This window comes from Castor canadensis, chromosome 13 (assembly GCF_047511655.1).
Source record: "Castor canadensis chromosome 13, mCasCan1.hap1v2, whole genome shotgun sequence".
Classification (NCBI taxonomy): Eukaryota; Metazoa; Chordata; class Mammalia; order Rodentia; family Castoridae; genus Castor; species Castor canadensis.
The window spans coordinates 124,607,668-124,618,990 of NC_133398.1; the positions used below are offsets into that span (position 1 = coordinate 124,607,668).

The window sequence follows — 11,323 nt, forward strand, 5'->3', positions numbered from 1 at the left end:
CTCAGGACTTGCCACTGGCCAGGCACTTGCCACTTGAGCCACTCCACCAGCCCTTTTTGCTTCAGGTGTTTTTCAAATAGGGTCTTGCATTTTTGCCTGTAGCAGCTGGACTATGATCCTCCTATTTATGCTCCCTGTGTAGCTGGGGTGACAGGCATTCACCACCACACCCAGTTTTTATTGATTGAGATGGGGTCTTGTGAACTTTTCCCCCCAGACTTGCTTGGATAGTTATCCTCCCAATCTCTGCCTCCCAAGTAGCTAGGATTACAGGCATGTGCCACCAGACCTGGCTGATTTTCTGACGTTTCAATATGATATACCCAGGTATAGTTTTTTGTTTGGTTGGTTTTTACATTTATCCTGTTTGATGTTCTCTGGGCTTCCTGGATCTCTCTGGTCAGGCATCTGACTTTCATTTGGGGAAAACTCTTAGTTACATTGATTTTAATATTTCTCTGGTTCCTTTCTCTCCTTCTTGTATTCCCTTCATGTATGCTACACCTTTTGCCAATGCCTCACGGTTCCTGAATATTCTGTTCTGATTTTGGGTGGTTTTTTGTTTTCTCAGCCCTTTTCCTCTGGCCTCTCAGTTTTAGGAGTTTCTACTGACATATTGGACTCAGAAATTCTCACCTGAGCTATCTAGTCTTGTAACGGCATTCTTCATTTCTGCTAGTTTTTTTTTTTTTTTGGTTGTTCTATGATAGGGTCTTACAGTACAGCCCAGGCTGCACTTGAACTCTTCATCATCCTGCCTCAATGTCCTCACTACTGGGATTATAGGAATGTACCCCCATGCCCAGCTAGCACATCTGTTTGATTCTTTCTTAGACTGTAGATATCTGTTCTGTTCTCACATGCTGTCAACTTTTTCCTTAGCATATTGATTTAAATTTCCAATTTCATAATTCCAGCCTCCCTATAGTATCTGAATTCGGTTCTGATGCTTGTTAGCTGTGTTTTTTAACCTTTTGGTATCCCTTGTAATTCTTTTGTTATTCCTGAAAGTCAACCATGGTGCACCAGGTAAAAGGAGCTCCAGTTCCAGTAAACAGGCTGCTAGTGGTGTGACCTAGTTGGGAAAGGAAAGCATTCTATGGTTCAATGACTAGAGCTTGCTCTTTTGGGAGGTTGAGGCACCTCTGGGCTGTGAAGTTGCAGAGCTTCTGAGTCCCCAACCCCTGCTATGGGAGAGACAGGATGGCTCAAAGGGGCTGGAGGTGGGGATTTTCCTTCCTCTAGGAGGACAGTTACGCTTTGATAAAATCCACTAGTTAGTCTCTGGTTAACTAGTTCTTCCTGAGGACAGACCTTGTGAAGAACAGAAAGGTTCCTTTCCCCTCCCCCTGGTGGAAGCACAAGGGGGATTTTTCTCCAGTGGGTCTGTGAGAACCTGGCAGAATTCTTGGAGGTAAAACTCACACAGGGGTGGGGTCCTCTGACTGGGGACTCAGGAGTCTTGACTTCTTGATTTGCCCACAGTGAGCCTCCAGTTCTTTGTCAGCTGGTGTTAGGTTTTCCTACCAGCAGCACTGGTGATTCTCTGTATTTACCTGGCTGTCTCTCCCATTTTGGGGTGTGAGGGTATAGTTTGACCTATGACCTTATGTCTCTGGCATTGATTCTTTGGATTGTTCAGCCTTGTTGGAGCAGAATGATGACTGGCTAGCTCCTTGCACAATGGACAGGAAATCAGATCACGTGCTCACTTATTTGTCACCCGGGACTCAGATGGTTGGGTGTCAGGTGTGTGAACAGCTTTCCAGCGTGGATGTTCTGATTCACAGCACCTTCAGCTGTAGGCAAGAGAGCACTCCAGTCCCTCCATGTCCTTGTCCTCGGCAGTTCTCAGAACTTCAACTCTTCCTGGTGTCTGTGACAACACATGTCGGGGGTACAGCCTCATTCACGCTGTGTTTCACACCTGCTCAAGACCCCTCACAGCCATCTTTCTCTGAGGCACTGTTGCTACTGAGGTTGGCTCTGATGGTGTCTGCCTTGTCTCCCCTCCATCTCCTCTGCTACTGCTAGCCTGCTCTGCCCAGTGACACCTGCTCTGATTCTGGACAACTAAGCCTGTCCCTTTCTGCTCCAACTACCTGTGAGTATGGTTAGGAAAGAGCAGATGTCACATTGTCTTCCTGTAATAACTTAGCACACCCTAAGCTCTTTGGATTTCCATGGGGACGCATCCATAGGACTGTGACCAGGTCTCCCGACATGGTTGGTTATGCCCAAGTCCACGGGGATGGAAGCAGCACCTGAAGGCCAGGGCTCTGGGGCACTTAAGTGAATCACAGGCACAATGGAGGCTTCCACACCTTGATCTGTGGGGTCCCACTGAGCAGAGAGTTCCAGGAATCTACATTGACTCCTCTGGGTTGTGTCTATACATTTCCTCTAAAAACCAATGTCACAAACAAACCAAAATTTAATTATCAAGTGACTATCATCTACTCTTGACATGAAGGGTAGCTATTGTGACCACAATAAAGGAGATAAAAAGGAGAATGGTGGAGGGGTGAATTCAACTATGATATATTGCAAGAACTTTTGTAAATGTCACAACAGACCCCCAGTACAGCAATAATAATAATAAAATTTTTTAATTGAAAAAGAAAATGTTAAAAGCAAAACAAGTTGTCATTTGTCACTGTACTTAATATATATATGTTTATATATTTATATATATAATACAGTGCACATATACTAATTTAAGCTCTGTATGTGCACATAAAGGCATATATCTTATGTAGCACATTTATATAGCCTTATGTATTATATAACATGTATGAATTATATATATTTATAACTGTAATATATAACGTGTGGACTCCTCGCACATACCATGTACTGTGTACACGTATATGTATCGTGTGACTATATATCACAGCTTATTATGTATGTAACTTAGGCGTAGCTTTTAGTAGGCTTATAGCTTATATTTAGCAGATGTTACGTGTGTGGATACATTTATGTATATCTTTGCCTAGGGATGACTTTGGCTTTAGGAAGTTAGTGAAGTCAACAATGGCACTGGCCATGTTTGGAATGAGGTCATTTCCAGTTGCAGTGCTGATTAATGCTGGTGACTCCATTCTCCTGGGATTCCCATCTTTTGAACAAATTGAAACCTACCCATCCCCCACAGTTAATTAAGATAAAAAACCATAAGTGTTACTGAGAACATGCAGCATATATCAAACAGAAGCTAAACGAAATAGAGGATACGCTGAGTTTGCAACTTAAGCTACCAAAATCTTTTTAAAAGGCTGATTCTTGATTTGAAGACTATTTTCAGCAGTAAATTGCTCACAGTTCTCCTATGTAGCCTTGAACTAATCCTTAAATAAGAAGTAAGAGTTGCTTTCAAACCCATAAGTGTTGGTAGATCTTTTGTGTTTCACTAAGTCTGGAATGAAATCCCCCCAAATCATTCATCATGTAGCTTTGAACTATGGAAAATTGGTATTTCAAAGTTGAAATGAAACCCCACGGGTTTCAGCAGGTCTTTTCCCAAACGCAAATTCTAGGATTGTTCCCTAAAGTGAGTTTTAAAACAGAGGCTTTTGAACTACCACAGCATTTGGGGACCAAGCCAGAGTGCAGACGCTGATTCATTAGGTCAGGGCAGGGACTGAGATTCTGCACCCCAACACCATCTCAAGAAATGTCAGTGATGCTGGTCCCCAGGTCACATTTTAAGTGCCAAGGGCGGGTGACCCCTGGTTAGCCCTCCTGGGTGAATACACAGCTGGAAGTTGGGCACTTGTGACTCACATCTGTAATCCCAGCCACTCAGGAGGCAGAGATCAGGAGGATCGCAAATTGAAGCCAGCCCAGGCAAATAGCTTGCAAGACCCTATCTTTAAAAAACCCACCATAGAAAAGAGCTAGTGGAGTGGCTTAAGGTGTAGGTCCTGAGTTCAAGCCCGAGTACTGAAAACACACACACACACAGCTGGAAATGGCTAGGAAGGTATGCTTCTGTGTCAGATGGCAGAGGTTCAAGTACCTCTACCTGCTGATTGTGCAGACTTGAACAAACTCGTGCAATGATTCTGAGTGTCACTTAACTATTAGGGGCGTTACTGCCTGCCCTACCTAGCTCACACTGCAGTGGGATTTCTTCTGAGTGGAGGGTTAGACTCTAAGTGTAGGTATCCAGCAGAAATGTGTGCTTGTGTATGGTATATGGTTATCTCCCACGAAGATAACCAGTGAATTCGGTGAATCCAGCACAGGTGGCAGAGATTTCACGCACTCTCTTTCTGGACAGTTGGCTTCATGGCTCGTTAGCACATCGCCCACTTCCAGTGAGATTCAAGTTCCCTTCCACCACAAGAAGGGGCAGACAGTACAGCAACTGGTCCAAGTCGCTCAAGCATTACCCCCCTTGTCTTCAAAGAAACAAAAGCAATTTCAAATTAACTCTCGAAAACATTTGTGTAAACTGTGTATCCTTTTCCACAAAGAATAGGCAACATGGTCTTATAAACAGAAACTTAAATTGCAACAGATGTTTCTCTTTCTAAAAAAGGTTCTGGAATTCATTGACAGACCTTTGGCTAAACTGATGAATTAATTTGTTCAGGCCACATTTCATAAATCCTCTAATCATTCCTCCCTTTAGATATATTGGCTTGAGTTTTGATATCTACAGCATGTGTTTTAAAGGTTTTAACCTTTACTACTTTAATCAACTAGCATTTATTTCAGTGTCTGACGATGGCCAGACAATGTAGTGAGCAAAGAAGTGAAGTCCAATTTGTCACTTCAGTCAACCTGGATAGCTAAGTAATAAGTAGAAATCAGCCTGTGTCCCCGAACTCTGAATCATTTGGCAGCTGTGATGTAATTCTTTTTCTTTCTGGGCTACGTGGGAAATAAATTTCTGGGAATTGCATAGAGTTAGTAAGCTCAGATGTGGCAGTTGAGCTCGGCTGTCCACCAGTCATCCTTTAACTATGCAAGTAGATTTATTTATGTGTGGTGGACTCTTTGTCGTTAATACACAGGGACCAGCTACCAATTTTGCATGGCTGAAATCAGGCTGGAGGACAAAATTGAAGTGAGCTTTTTCATTTTCTTTTTGTTAACTCAGTATATTAAACTCAAGGCGAACATTGCTTAACATAAACCAGTAGGAACTCAAGTCTGGTAAAAGGTTTTGTTGCTGTTTTTTTGATTGTATATAAAGCTTTCTAAAAGGGCCAGTTACAAACTTTATTTCTGGAGCCCGATTGACCAAAGTTCAAATGTCTTGCATGTGCGTGTGTGTCTAATTTGAATAGGGCCAAGAGAGAAATTCAGGAGGTCCCTTATTATTTATAACAAGAATGGATTGAGTTGGTCATTTCCCTTTTTGACATGAACACTGTCATAGTCGGGGTCCCTATTGGAGTTTTGAAGTGAAACTGGTCACAATTTCAAGATAAAGTGGTCCTATGCATTGGGAAGGCTGAGTCTTAGGTTGGTTGACCATAAGATGAAGGAACAGCAGCTTGAGAGGGCATCCAGTCACCTGGAGGCCACCTTGGGAACCCAACTGGGAGCAGGGTGACAAAAATCATTCGATGAGGAAGAGGCAGACTTTCAACAGACACGGACAGCCAGGTATCAGTGTGCAAAAGAATAAAGTTGGATCTTTACTTACTCCACAAGTAAAAATTAACTCAAATTGGATCAGGAGCCTAAATATAAAAGCTGAAATTGTAAAGGAAAACATAGGGACAAAGCTTCATGACCTGGAATTCAGCCACAATTTATTGGCTATAAATAAATTGGACTGTATCAAAACTTAAAACTTTTATACACTGATGATCACTATAAGAGAATGAAAATAAAACAGAAAATGTTTCTAGGTCACACATCTGATTAGTGATTAATATCCAGAATATACAAAGAACACTTACAACTCAACAATGACAAAAGACAAACAACCCAATTCAAAAATGGGCAAAGGACCGTCAGATATTTCTCCACAGGGTATAAGCAAATGCTCAAAAAGCCATACTTAACGATGTCATTATTATTAGCCGTTAGGGAAATCATATCAAAACCACAATAAGATTTCACTTCTCACCATAAAAATGGCAACTCTGAACAAAATGGAAAACAAATATAGACGAAGAAGTGGAGAGGTTGAAGCCTTTGTGCCTTGGTGATAGAGATTTGAATGGTGCCACAGCCATGGGAAAGAGGTTGGAAGCTGCTCTGAAAGTTAACAGAAATACTGTGCAATCCAACAATTCCCCTTCTCAGTAGATCCCCCAAGGAACTGAAAGCGGGGACCCGAATAGTACTTGGACTCTTCGGGATTCATAGCAACATTATTCTCAACAGCCAAATGCTGGAAATGACACAAATGTCTGCCAACGGACGGATGGATAAACAAAATGTACAACGCACATACAGTGGCATAGTATTCACTCCTAAAAAAGGATAAAATGCAGGTACATAGTTCAACATAGGTGAGCCCAAGGAACAACATACTAAGTGCAATGAGCCATATACAAAAAAGCCAAAGCATCTCACAAGGTATCCCAAACAGACAGGTTCATCAAGGCAGCCAGGGGCTGGGAGTGGGGATGGGGTGCTGGGGAGCCATTGTTTCACGAGAATAGAATTTCTGTGTAAGGTGATTTAAAAAGTCCTGGGAATGGGTCATTGTGAGGTTGAACGACACTGTGAATGCACAAAATAACTACTGAGTTGTGTACTTACAAGTGGTTCACAGGGTAAGTTTTATATTTATGTCTATTTTACAGCTGTGAAAATAGCGGAGGTTGCTGGGCTCCCTCCCCAGAGTTTCCAACTGCATAGGTCTGGTTCAAAGCCAGAGAACTTGTGCTGTGACAAGTTCCCTTATGATGCTCACGACACCAGCCTAGAATCCACCTTCGAAGAAAACTCTCCTTTAGAGGACAGCTATTCTCTCCCAACAAGAAAAGAAATTCAAGAAAGAGATTTCAAAAAAAGATTCCAAAGCATGGGCCAACCCGGATGGAAAGGATTAGATCTGTGACACTCAGTATCAAGAGGAATTCCTGAGCCCTGACCAGGCTGAGCTCCAGGATGCCATGGGCCCAGGAGGAGGACGGCACAGCACAGAAGCCACGTTCACTGTCACAGGGACCGGTCTGCATCTGCTTGTGTTGGATCCACTTGATAGCACGACCCCACTCTCACACTTGAGTTTAACTCCTATCAGATGACCTCTAGTGCCAAGCTTGGGCAAGAGTTAGGTCAACATGGCCGAGCCAGGGCGCTGAGTGTGTCGTTGGTCTTGTTGGGCTGATGCATGGGAGGGGGCATAGGGAGAAAGCCGGCCCTTCAGCTCATCCCAGGATGAAAAAGTGGGTGCAAAGATGCTTGTGAATTCCAAAGTAGTCAATTAAAAACAGCCTGCAGCCTGGGAACTGGGTGGAAGGCTAAGGAGTAGGGGAGACCCGGGCAGGCCAGCCATTTTGATGGACCAGCCCCAGTGCTGGCTCAGAATCTCTCAGCCCTGGCTTTTCTTAGGCCAACTGTACTGGAAGCCTGTGCTGCATCTGGAGTTCAAGGACTCCCCATGTTTCACATATGGCCTGGAGGACACATGTGGTCCCCAGGCTGCATTTTTTGCCACCCACAACTTTGGACCACATTTCAAGGAGCCAGTGAAAAAAATCAATGTGCTGAGTCAGAATAAAATTCAACACTTTAAAAAAATGCTCTCCAAATAGACACTCACACATGTAGCCAAATTAAGCCTGTAAGTGGTCCCATTGGTAATAAACTCTGCAGACACAAAAGGCACTTATGTCACAAAGTATGTTAGAGGTTATAAACAGAGGGAGTGTGAAGTCAGGAGCGGCACTTTTGTTGCTAGTTCAGGCACGAGCATAAAACAGGACTTAGTTTTTAAACAACTCTTCTAAGTGTCCATGAGGCACTTAGATAAATGGTCTTGTAACACCCAATCCTCGCCTTGAAAGCGCTTAAAATCAAATGAAGTGGTTAGATAAGCATGCAAATCAATAAATGGAAGACAAGGTATTAAAGATGCAGGGAGAGAGATGCAAGCCAAACACGGCCCAAGGTTTAAAAAGACAAAACAAAATAGCGAGTAAGGTGCAGTTTCTCCATTTCATAAATGGCTTTGTGAATGAGCTAAGTGACCTAAGTACCCCACCAATAGCCAGGTGCTGGTGGCTCACACCTGTAATCCTAGCTACTCAGGAGGCAGAGATCAGGAGGACCATGGTTCAAAGCCAGCCCGGGCAAATAGTTTGCTAGACCCTATCTCAAAAAACAAAAAGTCACAGAAAAGGGCTGATGGAGTGGCTCAAGTGGTAGAGCGCCTGTCTAGCAAGCACAAGGCCGTGAGTTCAAACCCCAGTCCCACCAAAATAAATAAGTAGATAAATAAAATAATCCACCAATAACCTGCTCTACAATGTATTTACCTAATTTACATACCCCTACTCTTGGCCATGAAGGGGACAATGCCTGCACATGAGGCTTGTGGACATGGCAATATGGAACCCGTGTTGCCCGGGAAAAGCAAATGGCACAGAGCTGCTTAGAATTTCTTGGCAGTAGAAAATACATTTTTTTAAAGAAGCAACTTCAAGGCAGTGCTCTCAAAAGTTAATGAGGTTCTAAATGTATTACAGCAACATTTTTTAAAGGAAAATAAAACCCCAAGACTAATTCATTTATTTCTGTTTTGCTGAAGAATGCAGTCCATAAGGCAAAGTTCACCTTGCTAATTAGTTACATAAGCAACCAGGAGAACAGGTGTGGTGAAGCCGACTGGCAAGGGTGATGGAGTAAAACCAGGTCTTCTGATAGAGCATCAAGATATAACACTGCCATTTAGGATTGGATTATCTGCCTCACAGTTTTCATCGTGGTAAAATCGCAATTTCTTTCACTGTTCCTGCGTTGAGTATCAGTACTTAACACAGTACTGTTGGACGAAAAAGAGAAAAAGCAAATATAGTAGCATAACATGTTAGCTAACGCCATGCCACTTAAGAGGTAATCAAGGCATTCCTTCAACCACTGACCAAGGTCTACCCCCGAATAAAAGTACCTTGAAATAGGCCACCGCGAGAATCAGCAAATGCTGCCTCTGCCTTAGGTAGCTCTCCTCTGTGGTCACCTCTTCCCTGGCACATCACTGGCACAGGAAGTGTGACAGAGGAGTGGAGGAGGAAGGCAGGGAAGGAAGGGGGACCCGGGTAAGGGACATTATGAAGCTTGCAGCCCCCAGAATGAGGCTCAAGATGACTTCTGTGAAGAAACTGAAAGTTGTCACAGGACACACGGCAAGGTTAACATGCCCAAGAGTAGAGGGAGCTGGGTATTTATTTGCTCGTGAGATCCATTATTTTAAAGGATGCGAGGAGGGTTGGATCTCCTGGCACTTGTGCCCTAGTGAGTGGGGAGGGGTGGCCTTGCCTGTTCTTAGCAAAGAGAAGCAGCTCCCAGTGCTGTCAAGCAACCAGCCAGCGCCAAGGTCATCAGGACCCAGGGCTGAGTGGGGGCACCAACAGCATCTGCTATGTAGCTTTTCTTTTTGGTGGGACTGGGATTTGAATTCCGAGCTCTGGGGACTTGGCAGGAAGGCACTGCTACAATTTCTTTATGCTCATGTGTGCCTGTGTGCATTTGTGTGTGTGCCTGCGTGTGTGCATGTGTATGCCTGTGTTCCTGTGTGTTCATATGTGTGTTCCTATATGTGTGTGTGAGTGCCTGTCTGTATGTGTGTATATGTGTGCACGTGTGTATGTGTTGTCATGTGTGTATCGTGTTCCCATGTGTGTGCCTGTGTGTGTGTGTGTGTGTCTAAGCTCTCCTCATCTCACATTAACTTAACGGAAATATTCTAATATAAAAAACAGATACAATTGTATTCCTTTCTAGATAATTTTTTTCATTCCTAAGAGAAAGGCAAGATGTTCATTGTATTATGATAACAGCAAATGTCAGTCTAGAAACAGGAAAAACAAAAGCGTAATTCCTGTGTCAGCTTCCCAGGACTATAAGGAATACTGAGAAATCTAGAGAAAAGGTTTACCTTGGCCCACGGTTTCAGAGGTTTCAGCCCATGTTCGGTTGGCTTTGTTGCTTTGGGTCTGTGGCGAGGCAGCAGGCCATGGCGGGAGTGCATACTGGAGTACAACCATTCACTCATGGTCAGGAAGCAAAGGAGCGGGAAGAAGAGGCCAGGGTCCCGCTCTCCCCTTCAAGGGCACACCCCCCAATAACCTGAAGACTTCACTAGACCCCAACCTCTTAAAGGTCCTATTACTTCCCAGCAGCACCACACTGGGGACCAAGCATTCAGCACACAGGTCTTTTGGGGACATTCAGATTCAAGCTACAGCAATTCGCTGTCAGAGAGCCTAGTTACATATATACATTTTACAAATAAGAAAGTCACCAGTGGGGCCTAGCAATCTGCAAAGCTGAAGTCAATAACCATATTGTATACGTCTGGGGTCACAAAGACTGCTACCTAAAATTCCCTTTTATTTGGACATTCTGGTCCTTTACATTTCTTCCACTGGTTCCCTCCCTGAGTGTGGGCATAAAAGGCTCTGTAGATAATTCAATATGACATTTTGAAATAATATATGAACTCAAAAGCTTCACTGATATCCTTTTCTTTTTTGGCAGTACTGAGGTTTGAACTCAGGGCCTCATGCTTGCTAGTCAGGCGCTCTACCACCTGAGCCACTCTGCCAGCCCCCACTTACATCCTCTTGCTTGCAGTTTATCAGTATGTTGGGCACTGACAAAATGGAAATGGACAGTACAAGGAGCATCTATAGCTGAAGAAGTCAGAGAAAGTGAGAGCCTTGCATCCTGAGTGAGGAAGGTGGGTAGCAATGGAGGTCAAGGAGTTAGCTGGGAGTGGGAGCCAGCAGTGTGCAGCCCTGTAGAGCACAGCAGGAATTTAGATTTTATTTAGCTACTCTGGGGGAGATAGAAAGGGGCCAAGAGTGGGAGCCAGAGACCTGTGGGAGTATTGCAGGGATCTAGGTGAGGGTTTAAGCAGTGGAAATAGTGAGACAGGGTGAGATTCAGACCAGAACTGTGAAGTAGGTAGGCAGGATTTGCTGAAGGACAGAATACAGAGTGTGAATAGCCGAGCTATGGAAACAGCCAAGATGCCCCACTATTGATGAATGGATTAAGAAAATGTGATATTTATACACAATGGAATTTTGTTCAGCCATAAAGAAGAATGAAATTTTGTCATTTGCAAGTAAATGGATGCAACTGGAGAACATCATCTTAAGTGAGGTTAGCCAGGCTCAGAAAG

The 11,323-nt window shown here is 43.7% G+C and overlaps 1 protein-coding gene and 1 non-coding gene across 2 annotated transcripts in view; one reads left to right on the forward strand and one right to left on the reverse strand.

The window, feature by feature from the left end:
• LOC141415593 (uncharacterized) overlaps nt 1–11,099 on the forward strand; it is a 40,861-nt gene extending 29,762 nt beyond the window's left edge. Inside the window, exon 4 of the mRNA XM_074052567.1 lies at nt 6,774–11,099. The gene's annotated coding sequence lies outside the window, so the exon portion shown is untranslated. The remainder of the gene's footprint in view (nt 1–6,773) is intronic.
• On the reverse strand, nt 10,669–10,741 carry Trnaa-agc (transfer RNA alanine (anticodon AGC)). Its single transcript has one exon. It is a non-coding gene; the product is annotated as a tRNA-Ala (tRNA).
• Nucleotides 11,100–11,323: the final 224 nt, after the last annotated feature.